This window comes from Bombus affinis, chromosome 16 (assembly GCF_024516045.1).
Source record: "Bombus affinis isolate iyBomAffi1 chromosome 16, iyBomAffi1.2, whole genome shotgun sequence".
NCBI lineage: Eukaryota > Metazoa > Arthropoda > Insecta > Hymenoptera > Apidae > Bombus > Bombus affinis.
The window spans coordinates 1,018,304-1,032,925 of record NC_066359.1 but is presented as its reverse complement, the minus strand read 5'-3'; the positions used below and the strand labels follow the sequence as shown (position 1 = coordinate 1,032,925).

General features: G+C 39.3%; 1 protein-coding gene across 2 annotated transcripts in view; it reads left to right on the top strand.

The window, feature by feature from the left end:
• The window catches only part of LOC126925655 (uncharacterized), a 142,526-nt gene that overhangs the window by 2,130 nt on the left and 125,774 nt on the right, over positions 1-14,622 (top strand). The gene's annotated exons all lie outside the window — the stretch shown is intronic.

The following is a 14,622-nucleotide window of genomic DNA, read 5'->3' as shown; positions in this document are numbered from 1 at the left end:
GCACACAATTTCATTAACCAAAGATAAAATCATTAACACACGATCGTATAGACCACCGGAATGTCATCGAGACGAAATTTCGCGACAAATAGGAGACATGTTAAAGAAAAATATTATAGAAGAATCAGATTCCCCTTATAACTCTCCGGTATGGGTAGTTCCGAAAAAATTAGACGCCTCAGGAAAACAGAAATGGAGGATAGTCATTGATTTTAGGAAAATAAATGAACTCACGGAACAAGACGCTTATCCTTTACCTGACATAGACGACATTTTGACACAACTAGGAAACGCGAAGTTCTTTTCGGCGCTTGATTTATCCTCAGGATTTCATCAAATTCCAATGAACGAGAAATCCAAAAAATATACCGCTTTTTCGACACCGCAAGGCCACTTTCAGTTCAATCGAATGCCATTCGGTCTTAAAAACGCACCCGCTACTTTTCAAAGATTAATGGACAGAGCCTTAACTGGACTTGTAGGAAAATATTGCCTTGTTTATTTGGACGACATAGTGATATTCGGAAAAACAATTCAAGAACATAATGAAAACCTCGCGATAGTATTTCAGAGACTCAGAGAATTAGGACTTAAATTGCAACCGGATAAGTGCGAATTCGTAAAACCGGAACTAGAATACTTAGGCCACGTAGTTTCAGCCGAAGGAGTTAAACCAAACTCCAAGAAATTAGACGCTGTAAAAAACTTTCGATTACCCCGCAATGCCACGGACGTTAAATCATTCTTAGGTTTAGCAGGTTATTACCGCAAATTTATTCGGAATTTTTCTAAAATCGCGAAAAGCCTTACAGACTTAACAAAAAAGGACACACCATTCCATTGGACTGACAAACACCAGACTAGCTTTGATACTTTAAAGGACAAACTCTGTAATTCCCCAATACTAGCTTATCCGGACTTTAACAAAACCTTTACCCTAACCACCGACGCAAGTAACGAAGGACTAGGAGCAATACTGTCACAAGACGGTCATCCTTGCTGTTACATTTCAAGGACACTAAACCCACCCGAACGAAACTATACCACGACACAAAAGGAACTCTTGGCCATCGTATGGGCCGTGAAAAGACTTAGGCAATACTTGTTAGGACGACGCTTCATTATTCGAACCGACCACCAAGCCCTTAAGTGGCTACACAATTGCAAAGACCCCTCTAGTCGACTGATTCGTTGGAGACTTAGACTCGAAGAATACAACTATGAAATCGAATACACAAAGGGTAAGGATAATACAGCTGCAGACGCCTTATCTAGGGTTCACGCGGTAATTCGCAACGAAATAGTTAATCTCGACCTATTAATTGACCACACTAATTCATTCAACGAATGGAAAAACAACAACGAAAACCCGAAACTCTTAGAAATTAAACCGAATGATCAAACATTTTACCAATTAACTCGAAACGATTTAGGAGAATACGACGAGACACTTTGGATCAGAAAACTTTACAAAATTCTTAAAAATACAACAAAAATCGGCATAGGAAATAACGATTTCACTGAATTAGAGAAAACACAGATTAAACTCATGCTAATATATTTCAACGACACATACAAGGAAATTACTTATGCGCCCAACCCCATCTTAAAACTAGACGAAAGCGAAATACTACAAGCAATAAAGGAAAACCATAACGACACCGTAGGACATTTAGGGATACAGAAAACGTATCAACGGATTAAGGATAAGTTCAAAATCCCCGGCCTTTTTGAAAGAGTAGAAAACTTCGTGAAGACATGCGACACATGTCAAAAGGAGAAACTAACACGTATCAGACCCAAAGAGTCCCCACAGATCTCAGACACACCACTTCACCCTAACGACAAAATCGCTATGGACATCATAGGACCGATGACGAAAACCAAACGCGGAAATCAATATATACTTTCAATTCACGACGAACTTACGAAATATCTGATCCTTGTTCCCCTTAAAACGCAACGAACTGAATCTATAATTAACGCGCTCATTGAGCACTATATTTACATATTTTCGGCACCAAAGACGATTCTGACAGATCAAGGACAAAATTTTGTTAGCGATTTAATGACGAAATTTGAAGAGGCCTTTAAAATTAAACACGTCAAAACAACTTCATTTCACCCACAGAGTAACGGATCCCTCGAAAGAACACATGCCTCGGTTAAAGATTTAATTCGTACTGCGTTACACGACAATGACAAAGAATGGGACGAAGTACTTAATTTCATTTGTTTAGGATACAACACTGCAAAACACGAAGGAACAGGATTCTCCCCCTTCGAATTGACTTTTGGGCGAAAAGCGAACCTACCTTCCGCAATATCCAAATTCCCCACATTTACCTATGACGATATGTACTCACTTTGGCAAAAACAGTTAAATAAATATTGGGAAACAGCTCACAAAACACTTATTCAAAATAAGCAACGCTACAAGCGAGACCAAGAAAGAAAGATTGTTAAAACTCAGACCGTGTTTAGGAAAGGAGACTTTGTTTTAATTCACAATGACCATAAAAGAGATAAGTTGGACATTGAATGGTTAGGACCCTATAGAATCAATGATGTGAAAACTCCTTACTACATTATATCTATCGACAATATTAAGAAAAAGATACATGGTAACCGATTGAAAACGTACTTTTTCCAGGATAATGCTGACCCTAGCACTAGTAACAATACCCTTGGTTAGTTGTCTTAAATTCACAGGATAGGAATTACGATTTATAAACAAATCCAACCAATTCTACTACGATCTTAGAAGACCAAGATCAATCTAAACTGGGGGGTATGTCACGACCGGCATACTTCAAATCCGATGGACCGATGATGGAGATAGAGATGTGGCGGCCTTGGCGACAATGTATATCGCCGAAGTGCCTAATGAGTCATCTGTATCCTAACGGTCCTTCCACCGAACGTCCTAGAAGTGTGACAACGGTCACGTACGCCTACAGGGTAGTGGGGATATTAAGGGATGACAAACAAAGAAGAAACAGATGTTACCGAAAGTCAAATTGTAAGAGCTGCAGTCTTGGAAAGTCACGGCTGGAGCTCAGAACAAAATCGCAGTCAGTGTAAATTCAGAAATAAATTCTCTCGTTTTTTTTGTTATCTTAATTTTTTCTTTTCGTTCGAGCCTCCTGCTTTTTATTTTACGTGACAACCGCTTCGTGGGGAGACGCGTTCACAGTATAATAATAATAAGATAAGTCGTAAATAAGCGACGGTGTGGCCAGAGTGGGGTTTGTACCAATTAAAGGCCTTGACTGAAATAAGTTGAACTTACGGTTTCTTAGAATTATTACGGTTAACATAACACTACCGTATATTCATTATTGTGTGGTGCACGTTACGTGTTGATTTATACAATAACTAGACGAGTTGTGTCAAATGTATTTAACACTAGGTTTACGGGCGTTTCTTATATATTATACGTATCTCTACGGGGTCAAATTGACGGAAAATACGAATTTTTTTTTTACAATCGATTTATTCAAATTAAGTCTGAATTGAACAATATTAGACTTCACGTTTAAATAAATTATTAAGAAGTAAAAAGTCTTGTTTTTTAATTATCACGGAAATAATAACAATAATATTAACGGGTATTATAGAATATCATAGGGTAATCATATTTATTGAGCACGTTTTTTAGAAATATACTGAACTTTGTTTGTGCATTTTCCGCATACGATCTTTTTGCAATATATACAACAATTATTGTTTCCGTTTATTTTTGCAATAGCCCATTTGGCAACTTTTTCGCATTTCTGACGTTGAAGGTGACAGAAATGAAGCGTTTGATCTTTGGCAAATGTTCTCTTTGTTTTCTCCAGCTAAATCCTCAACTAAACAAAATATGAACTCTTTTCTGGATATTTTCGATCCGATGCACTCTTTACATAATACCCACGCGTTGACAAATCTAGAAATTGTTTGTCGTTATATTTCTGCCTCGTTATAAATATGGTTTGGCTAATTTTAATGTTACAAACTCGCGCAACGATTTTGAGCATCGAGTTTTATCTTTCCCCATATAAGGGAAACCATTTAAAATATATTTTGTTTGGACGTCAATTGCTAACCAAAACTTAATGCCAAATTTATGAGGCTTATTCGGCATATATTACTTATATATATGGTTTATAACAAGCCTGACTATTACTTATAAATCTGTTTCATATTAATCAGGATATCAGCGCAAATTTATCTGTTTGTAATCTTTCGAAAACTTTTGATGATGTCGCTTCATATGCGCTCCGGGGACACAGAATTCCTAGAAAACTATGTAACTCAGCAACTGTGATTGTGTAACCCCAAATTCTTTTACCCTGACATCACCTTAGGCGACCACCTCTAAATATTCTCCGGACAGTTGATACCTCTAAATATCCTCCGGACAGTTGACACCTCTAGATATCCTCCGGACAGTTAACACCTCGCCACCCTGGTAAGGAACTTCCAAGAACAATATCCCTTCCATCATTTTCATTGTTCCTGCTTAGTATTTAGACTCCGAATAATGACGGTCGAGCCAGTCTGAATCATAAGCCGATACTGGAGCATTGTAATATTGGTACTCAAGGGCCTTCGACTCTTGAGAAATAAAGTTTTTATATATATCACCACGAGAGTTATTTTTTACGTGGCAATTGCCCAGTCTTATTTTAAAACTCGATGGCCTCGGTTTCAGTGAAATCTTTTATATATTCCAGTATGTGTCCGTCAATTATCAATTCGAAAGCTCTAGCTACACAATCCGAAATAATATTTCTCTTAACATAGCCAGCAGGCTCTGCGATATCCTTGAATATCATAGGAACGGTTATCCTACCCCTAGATCCACCTGCTTTCAGTTTTATCCACTGAGTCCCGTCAACTGCAATTTCAATTTCACCCATTACATGTTGGGATGTGCTTGGAATGCTCGTCCTTTCATCCTCGAAGACAGAACTAGCAAGAATACGCATCCTTTTCTTGTTACGGCACACTTTCAAGAAGTTTTCCTCTTCACTATCCGAAGATCTTTCTATCTCTCTACTTTCAATGTATTCAGAACTTTCACTGTCGGCTTCGCTTTGGGCTAATTCATACTGATCTTCTTCGGAGCTATCCTCAGAACAATCCTCATTGAGGTTGACAATTTTGTTCAATATCTTATTATATCTCCTGGATTTACACATGATTGCTAGAAAAGGAAGATTGGTCAAGAAAAGGAAATACTGTGCCTAAATTCAATTACTCTATCGTAAATACTTATAATAAGCGGAGACAATAATGGGAAATGTCAACAATAATTGAAACTTTTGCACACTGTCTTTGAAAAATGGATTATTTATGAAATCAGCTAGCCCGTCAATTTGACGGGTTTCGTAGAGATAGGTATATTACATGTAGTATCGAAAAGAGGGAGGTGTACGTTCTGTTACGCTGCGAGGTTTTAGTACAGGTCGTGTTTCTGGCCGTCGCTCGCGGTCATACAATGTCGCAGGCGGATTGCCTTGTCTGCCCGACGAGGGACATACAATGTATCGACGAGCGGATCCAAGCAGCGACTTCCAGAAACGTCGATTTCGGCCGCTTGTTTCAAACGAATGCGGGATATCTGATCATAGGCACGAACGATGGCGTGATCCAAGCGTAGTGGGGGTCGTGCCCGAGAAGACCAAGAAATGATCTAAGGTCGAAGTAGTCCTTTTTGAAGATTCTAAGAGTACACGTCGAGAGGTCGGGTGTATAAAGTCGCTAAGCTAAACGAATATGTTGATATTGTTTATCACTGAATAATCTGTCACTCTTTATTATTATATCCATCGTTAGTAAATACACAAACTATACCAAATAAAACATCATTACTTGTCCTTACTCTAAGACCCATTTAAGATACTACATACATGCAAATTTCAAAAATTAAAAAGCTTAGGAAAAAATAATTGTGTGTATAAATTCTTTGCGTGAAATAATTAATTTACGATGAAAAATCGTTAAAATTAATCCTAGGTTTTTTGGGGTATTTCATTTCGAAGTTTGAAATCCGTCAAATTGACGGGTACCGTAAACCTAGTGTTAAAAGTATTTTTGAATATATAATACAGAATACAGAGTCAATTTTTGTTCGCTCAAAGTTACTCGCTATAAGAATGCTCGATACTGATAGAGCAGGGGGATGTGGGGACTGACAAATAAGGAGAAGGACAAGGAGAAATGTTTCGTCCGAGATCTGCTGGTAGGACTCGTCAGTAAGGCTTACCTAGCAGATCTGTACCTTAGACACAAAGGAAGGAGAGAGGAGGGAGGAAATTGTATAATAGATATAATGATGGATGGACTTCATCTCCGCTCCACGCAGTGATGAATCTTTGTTGTATCTAAAGGTTGGTTCTTCTACTCTCTCTTGCAATTGCGACGTTTTCCATTGGAGTGTCCTGCTCCGTATCTTGTTGCCGCTATCAAAGATCAGGAGAGGACTTTTTGTACTATTGGTTTGCCTCTTACTTGCTTCGATTAATTGAGTTTATTGAACAATTATTTCTTGAGAGTGTGTGACACGTAGGTGTCATTATATAGCGGCCTCTTCTCCTAAAGGGGGAGGGGATGATGATAATGGGTCAGGTCAACTTAGGCTGTGTGGAATTCCCAATTTTGACACAACCATGGCGGACCCCAGCACATTTACAGTGGTAGTGGTTGCGTTTCATATTCATTGCTCCTATTTGGTGATATGGAGAATCGCCGTATGAAAATTGTCATATGCCATCTGTGAAGGCATCTATGAAAAGAAGAAGATCCGCTTCCCCCTTAATTGCAACCATTTATAAATTTCGAGCACATACATGACACGGACAATTATTATAACAGTGTATAAATTGCAGAAGAATTATTAGGTTGTCCGAAAAGATTTTCGTTTCATAAGCTTATAATGGATGAACAACATTTTCTGTTTTATATTATTTTATTGAATTAGGTATGATCCATTTCGTTATATCTCTATTATTATGTTCGTGCATAATTCAATAGATTAATATAAAAAAACATTGTGCGTTTATTATTTCCTTACAAAACGAAAAAAACTTTTCGGACAACCTAATATTTCGTACGTATGGTATGGTATGATATTATGAAGCACAAACTGCTAAATTCAAACGAGCAAAACTTAGAGGATTACAAACTCTTATTATGAGGAAAATATTAATTGCTTTTTAGGAGGGAAGAACTGATGACATGGGTTCTGCACCCTGCCCAGATTCAATTGACTCTGAAATTATCAGACACTGTTAGAAAGAAGAATCAGGGTGAGTTATCCATTGGATAGACAGTACTCGTCTACGTCTTCGTCATTGGCTTCATCATCGGCCTGAGAATACATAATAACATTTAACAATAGTGTTCGAGATTTTGAGTGGCCGTTAGTTTATGACTCGGACAGCACATCTCCTTTTTTTTGGAAAAGTCCAAGGTGCCTGTCTCCCCGAGTTGTAGAGCTTACGATGCGGACCTCATTAAGAGGCTAAAAGATAGGTGCCCGATGGGTTAGGACAAAGGTAAACAACTGGCAATACCAGAGGATATGCATCCCCGAGAGTACAGGTAAACCAGAAAAAACCCAGGGTCGAAAAGTTAGGATGTACGGAATAGACGAAGCTGCTAGTAGGGGGAGTAAGAAAATCCTACGACAGTCTTCATCAGAGCGCCGGACCGTTCGTGTGATACTACATCTTATTTAATCTCAACAAGATCGTACAACCGTTGTGATCAGAATGTCAAATTCTTCGTGCATACTAAAAGTGTCAAATATAGTATAAAATTGTACTAACACTCGATATATTCAATTTACCTCCACTTTGAACGCTAACTCATTCAGGGTTTGCGATATCAACGCAACCTTGATTGATTGAACCTGACCGATCGCTATTTAGTTGAGAATTCGCATCAAGTAGCGTTCTAAATTCCAAATATTGTATACATGATAGTGAACAATACTTCAAAGAAAAGAAGAAAGGGCAAACGCAATTGATGTTACAGATATCCAAAGAAACAAAAGAACAAACAAACCAATATTTTTTTATTTATTTAATTTGTACTTTACAATTTGTCCAGCTGGATATTCGGTAAATTTTTCTAACTTTATTGGTAATTAACATGTGGATGGCTATGTTGTATTTTTTTGGGTATCTTCCGATTTCTTCTTTGACCATTGCTATTTTTAGGCCTTTGCGTATATCCTCGTTTCTGACGTACCATGGGGCGTTGTTTATTTTTGTGAGTATTTTCGACTGCAACGATTCTAATTTATTTATGTGGTGTGTTTACGTTACACTGAATTTTCACCGATTAATGGGAAATAAAAGAGCCACTTACATTGTATTTATTGCATATATTATATAAGGGGACGTAATCTGCTGTTTCAAGCCCGTCGTCTAAAACATATGGGAGAACTAGAAAAAACCGGCATAAAAATAAAAATGTAATGCAAAATACCACTACAATTTCGCACCTGGTCAATCTGAAAACTAAAGGAGAATTGATTCATGGAAATTTGCGTTTTTTGAATTTAATCAGATAGAAGACGCTTGAAGGATCCTGAAAGGGAAACTGAAGGTATCGCTGAAGATACTGCAACAGCAATACAGAAACATTTAGCATAATTCACGCAATAAAATGATAACACGTGTATCCGTATCGTTTCCGATTAGTAGCCGATCTTCAGGAGCCGGACCATACAGCGTGAAAGCTGTATTATAGATAATTCCTGAAATCTCTGGAGGAGAAGGGAGACCACGCATTAAACACTTTGTTTTTCAGTGACGATCCATGGTTTCATCTAGACTGCCGTGGCAACTCGTAGAATAGTCTAATGTGGGTTACTTCTAGTCTTCGGGAAATTAATCTTAATCTAAAGGTCGCGTCTTGAGCATTTGTTTCGAAAAGTTCTAGTAAGATAAGAAAATCTCCTATGACTTTTTACCAAAAAGTGCAAATAAAACAAAAACAAAAGTTTAATTTAATATTTTCCAATTTTAATTTTACGAAATATGTATTTAATCGTATTGTATGTTTATTCAATTTATATACCGTGCGGTTCAATCTATCTTGAAATTCTATATATCTATATTAACTTTACGTAAAATGCGTTGGTTAGTTGTAGATCGGGGACACGAAAATGGAAATGACAATTTGCTGTTCTTGCTCTGAAATTTCGCGAAATTTCCCGAGCATTTTGCGAGTATTTATCCGCGATTTTATTTTGCAAGAACAAACAATAGCCTCCAATAAATTTCAAGATCGAACATCCGATATATCTGTCCTCTACAAAAGCGGTGACCCCGACGTGATTTAAGCGAAAGAGGTAATCGTGATGGTGCTATCAAAACTTTAAATACCGCGAATATTAGAGACTCGCGATGACCAGCACCGACAAAGCCCGAAGTATGATGACTGGGTTTGGTAACATAAACGCGGTAAACGCTCTGCACCGCATACCACCGTTCTGGGCGGACGACGTCGCGTTGTGGTTCACGATGCTGGAAGCGCAGTTTAAGCACGCAGCATGTCCTGGCCTCCGTGCAGGATAAGAGGCCCGAAACGCTGACCCGGATTGCCGACAGCATCCACGAGATACGCCCGGACTCAGAACATGTTGTCGCGGTCAGCATAATAACAGCGGTAAGCAATCCACCTGCACAAAACATCGGGACGAGCAATTCTACCGCCGCCGCCATCAGCGCGTTGAGAGAGCAGATGAATCAGTTGCAAGCGCAAATGAACGCGTTGTGCATGGATAACCGCCGACAACCGCGACTCGACCACGCTCTCGTACGAGATACCGCCGCCATTCGAGATCCCGAGATCAACCGTAGCAAGATGTTTTATGTTTTTACCACACGACGTTTCGAGAACGCGCGAGAAAATGCAACTTACCATGCAATTGGAAATCGGGAAACGGGGCCAGCCGTCCGTAATCACGGCCAGCGACGACGGCTTGAGGTCCCGCCGCATTTTCGTATTCGACAAAAACACGCGCATCTCGTATCTGTTAGATACCGGCGCCGACATTTGCGTCTACCCGATCAGCAAAATTCACGGACTCGCGAATAAAGGTGAGTACGAGTTGTTCGCGGCTAACGGGACACGAGTCGCAACGTACGGGTCCGTCGCGATCCATCTTAACTTGTCCCTACGGCGTGCCTTTAAGTGGCATTTTACAGTGGCCGACGTCCAAATGCCTACTATCGGTATGGATTTTCTGAGTCACTATGGGTTGCTCGCGGACCCACGTAATAAAAGATTTCGCGACCCAATTATCTTCGAAGGGATACGCGGCCACGAACAACGTCCCATCCGTGAAGACTATCTGCGGTGATTCTGTGTATCACCAACTACTGGCGGAATTTCCAGACCTCACCTGTCCGCTGAATTGCGGGAAACAAAAAGGCCCGACACAGCGTGGTACATCACATCAAAACCACATCGGGCCCGCCAATTTACAACAAACCCCGCCGTCTCGCACCGGATCGGCTCAGGCAGCTGAAAGCGGAATTTCAATTAATGATTGAGCAAGGAGTGATACGATCATCGAAGAGCCCGTGGACATCAGCCCTGCATGTGGTACCAAAGAAGGACGGGAATCTACGGCCATGTGGCGACTATCGTGCGCTAAACGCTCGCACGATACCAGACAAATATACGCCACCACACATAGAAGATTTTGCACACCATCTATACGGTAAGCGCATATTCTCAAAAATTGACCTTATTCGCGCTTACCACCAAATCCTAATCGCGCTGGAAGAGATAGAAAAGACGGCAATAACAACACCGTTCGAACTTTTCGAAGCGACCAACATGATGTTTGGGCTTCAAAATGCCGCGCAAATGTGCCAGTGATTTGTCGATGAAATTATTCGCAGTCTCGATTTCGTCTACGCGTACATCGACAACTTCCCCATCGCTTCAGAAAACGAAAATCAACGTCGCGAACACTTACGAATTTTGTTCAACCGCCTCAATAAATACGGCGTAGTCATACACCCTACGAAATGCGAATTTGGCGCGCGCGAAATCACGTTCCTCGGATACACGGTGAACTCTGGCGGAATCAAGCCGCCGACCGAACGCGTCGAAGCGATCGTCAAAATCCCGAAGTCCGCGAACTTCAAACAACTACGTAGGTACCTCGGTACGATCAACTTCTACCGACGTTTCATACCGGGGGCCACAAAAATTTTGCAACCACTTAATGATCTACTAAAAGGCGCGAAAAAGGGCAACGCGTCTATTGAGTGGTCCAAACACGCGGAAGACAGCTTCGACGATTCAAAACGTGCTCTCACGGACGTCACGATGCTAGTGTCACACGCTCAGAAACAGTAATTAAGTAGACGAAACATCCTGCATGCCACAGCTATCGAAATAATAACAAAACAGTAACTGAACAGCCGCCTCTGATATACATCCGACGATAACCCTTCCAAAGGGACTAACACCTTAATATAAAAACGCTCCTAAATTAGCGCTCAACACCTTATTCTATTGTAACACTTTGAACAGTCACTCTGTTGGATTTATATAATAAAATTTCCATTATCTTATACGAAGTTCAATTTCTTCACCTTATTCGTGAAACGTTTGAACTGCGACGCGAGGAGATCACCGGCGATCTATCGGTTTCGTGATTTCTTGTGTCTCCGACATGACAAAATTGGCGATCCTGCCAGGATCCATTCATCGCATCAAGAGGAAACTTCAATGGGAACTCTACGGATTCTACAGCGGAGGACCACGGTCACCTCCTTGATCAAAAGGAGGATCTACAAAGAATTTCGGTAAACTGGCTTTCGTACATTATCGAAACCGTAAACCCGAAATACGTTCTGAAAATGATTCTTCTGAGAATATCATATCTATCGAGATGAATCCAACTGACATGAGTACGGCAAAAAAAAAAAAAAAAAAGAAAAAAAAAAAAGAAAAAAGGAATTAATCGCTACTATCCTCGAACAACTTCAAAGTCTAACTCACGAGTTTAGAAATTTTAGAAGTAATACGGATCAGAACATTAATAATATAAAAGAATTCACGGAAACTAGTGATAGAAATCGGGCCAACAAACTAAATTACGCAGTTCAAAACGAGAACCGCACGCCGATTGAACGACTCGTAGCCATGGACATCGAAGAATGCGAAGCACTAAAAACGTATTTACTCAATTTACGGCACGAAATAGGACAGATAGTAGTAGCTAGCGATCCAAAAAACCTGAACATCGCCCAACAATTTGCAGCCGACAAAGAACAATGGTTACGAGAATCAAATCGTGTTGCCCATCGTCAGAATCAATCAAAGAATCAATCTAATAACACTCCGCCCGTACCTAAACGAAATGCTACCGATCTACAACCATGAGTTTTTAGCCAACCGTTAGATAAACGAAAGATATTAAAATGTTCCAAGTGCTCGCGAATCGGACACACAGCCGAGATGTGCTACTCTCGAAATTTTCCATTAGGAAATCAAGAAAGAATCCCACCTCGAGTATACCAAACAGCGGAGAATCCAGAGGAAACATTCCAAGAGTCAACTGTATTACCACCGGAAAATTACTATCAATATTATTGCAGCAAAAAGACGGAAGAAGAGCCAGATTTCTCATTGATACTGGAGCAGGAATAAACCTAATAAAAGAAAACACTTGATTGAACGTCCAAACCTCCAGCCCAAAGACTTTCCTAATGAAAAATGACAAAGACACCACCGACAAAATTTGTAATCTAAACATGCTCAAAAAGAATCACCAATTCCACGTAGTTCCTGACAACTTTTCCCCAATCGAAGATGGAATAATCGGACTCCCATTCTTTACGAAGTACCGATATAACGTCATTAACGATAAACTGACCTTAGACGAGATTGTATTACCATTCCAGAACACCGATAACGAGATAGGGCCAGGCGAAACTTTAACTTCAACGCAGTACATCGAAGGAAAGCCTACAACAATATGCTTTATTAACACTGGTAAGCAAATCTGTCATATTACAAACGAAATAGAAAAACCCGATAGACTAAGACAAATTAATAAATTTGTACAAATAATACGTATCAAACATATTGATTCAGAACTTCAGAATCCCTTGAGAAAATCCTTATCAATTACCTAGACGTTTTTAACATGGAAACAGACTCACTATCATGTACTAACTTAACCGAACATATAATCACACTCAAAAAAGACACAAATCAATGATATGCTAAACAAACGAATCATAGAACCATCGGACAGTCCATATAACGCACCAATTTGGGTAGTTCCAAAGAAATTAGACGCATCAGGTAAACAAAAATGGAGAATTGTTATAGATTTTAGAAAATTAAACGAGCAAACAGATCAAGACGCGTATCCTTTACCGAAATCGGACGAAATATTCAATCACTTAGGTAAAGCTAAATTTTTCTCAGTCCTAGACTTCTCGTCAGGATTTCACCAGATACCCATGGAACAAAAATCTAAAAAATATACTGCATTTTCAACTCCACAAGGTCACTTCCACTATAATCGCATGTCCTTCAGACTCAAAAACGCACCGGCAACGTTCTAACACATAATGGATACCGTGCTACAGGGATTAGTAGGAAATAACTATTTCGTATATTTAGACGATATCATAATATTTGGAAGCACCATCAAAGAACACAACCGAAATCTAGCCATTCTATTAGACAGATTACAAAATTTAGGATTAAAGATACAACCGGACAAATGTGAATTTTTGAAATCAGAGTTAGAATATTTAGGATACATAGTAACATTGTAGTAAAAGGAGTAAAACCCAATCCCAAAGACTCAGGCCGTGAAGGATTTTAAAATACCAAAAACCGCGACTCGCATAAAATCATTCTTAGGACTCGATGGGTACTACAGAAAATTTATACGCAATTTTTCTAAAATTGCGAAACCACCGACAGACCTCACAAAGAAAGACACTCCATTCCACTGGACTGATAAACAGCTTGCATTTGACACACTGAAACAAAAACTCTTTGAAGCTCCTGTACTGCAATACCCGGACTTTGAAAAAACATTCACATTAGTAACAGACGCAAGTAACGAAGGATTAGAAGCAATACTCCTCCTGAGAAAAACTGTTCCACAATCAAGAAAGAGTTACTAGCAATAGTATGGTAAATCAAAAAACTAAGTTAATATCTACTTGGTAGAAAATGTAAGATTCAAAGTGATCATCACACTTTAAAATGGTTAAAAAGTGTTAAGGATCCCTCATCGAGACTTATGCGATGAGAGCTCTTGAGAATCGAGGAGTATGATTATGAAATAGAATACAAAAAAGGAAAAGAAAATACAGCTGCGGACGCTCTATCCCAATTTTATCCTATGACCAATGAAGAAATCCAATCCGATCTAGAAAACCCGAACTATTATGACGAATGTATCGACTAGACCAGCTCCAATAACTCAAAAACCTAATAGACCACACTTTAAACAAATTATAAAGACCGAATTAGAGACTTTAACGAACAGCACTGGTTGCATAAATTAACTAAACACTTTATTAAACACCAAATTGGACACTTGCATATAGGAATAAACAACAATAGCTT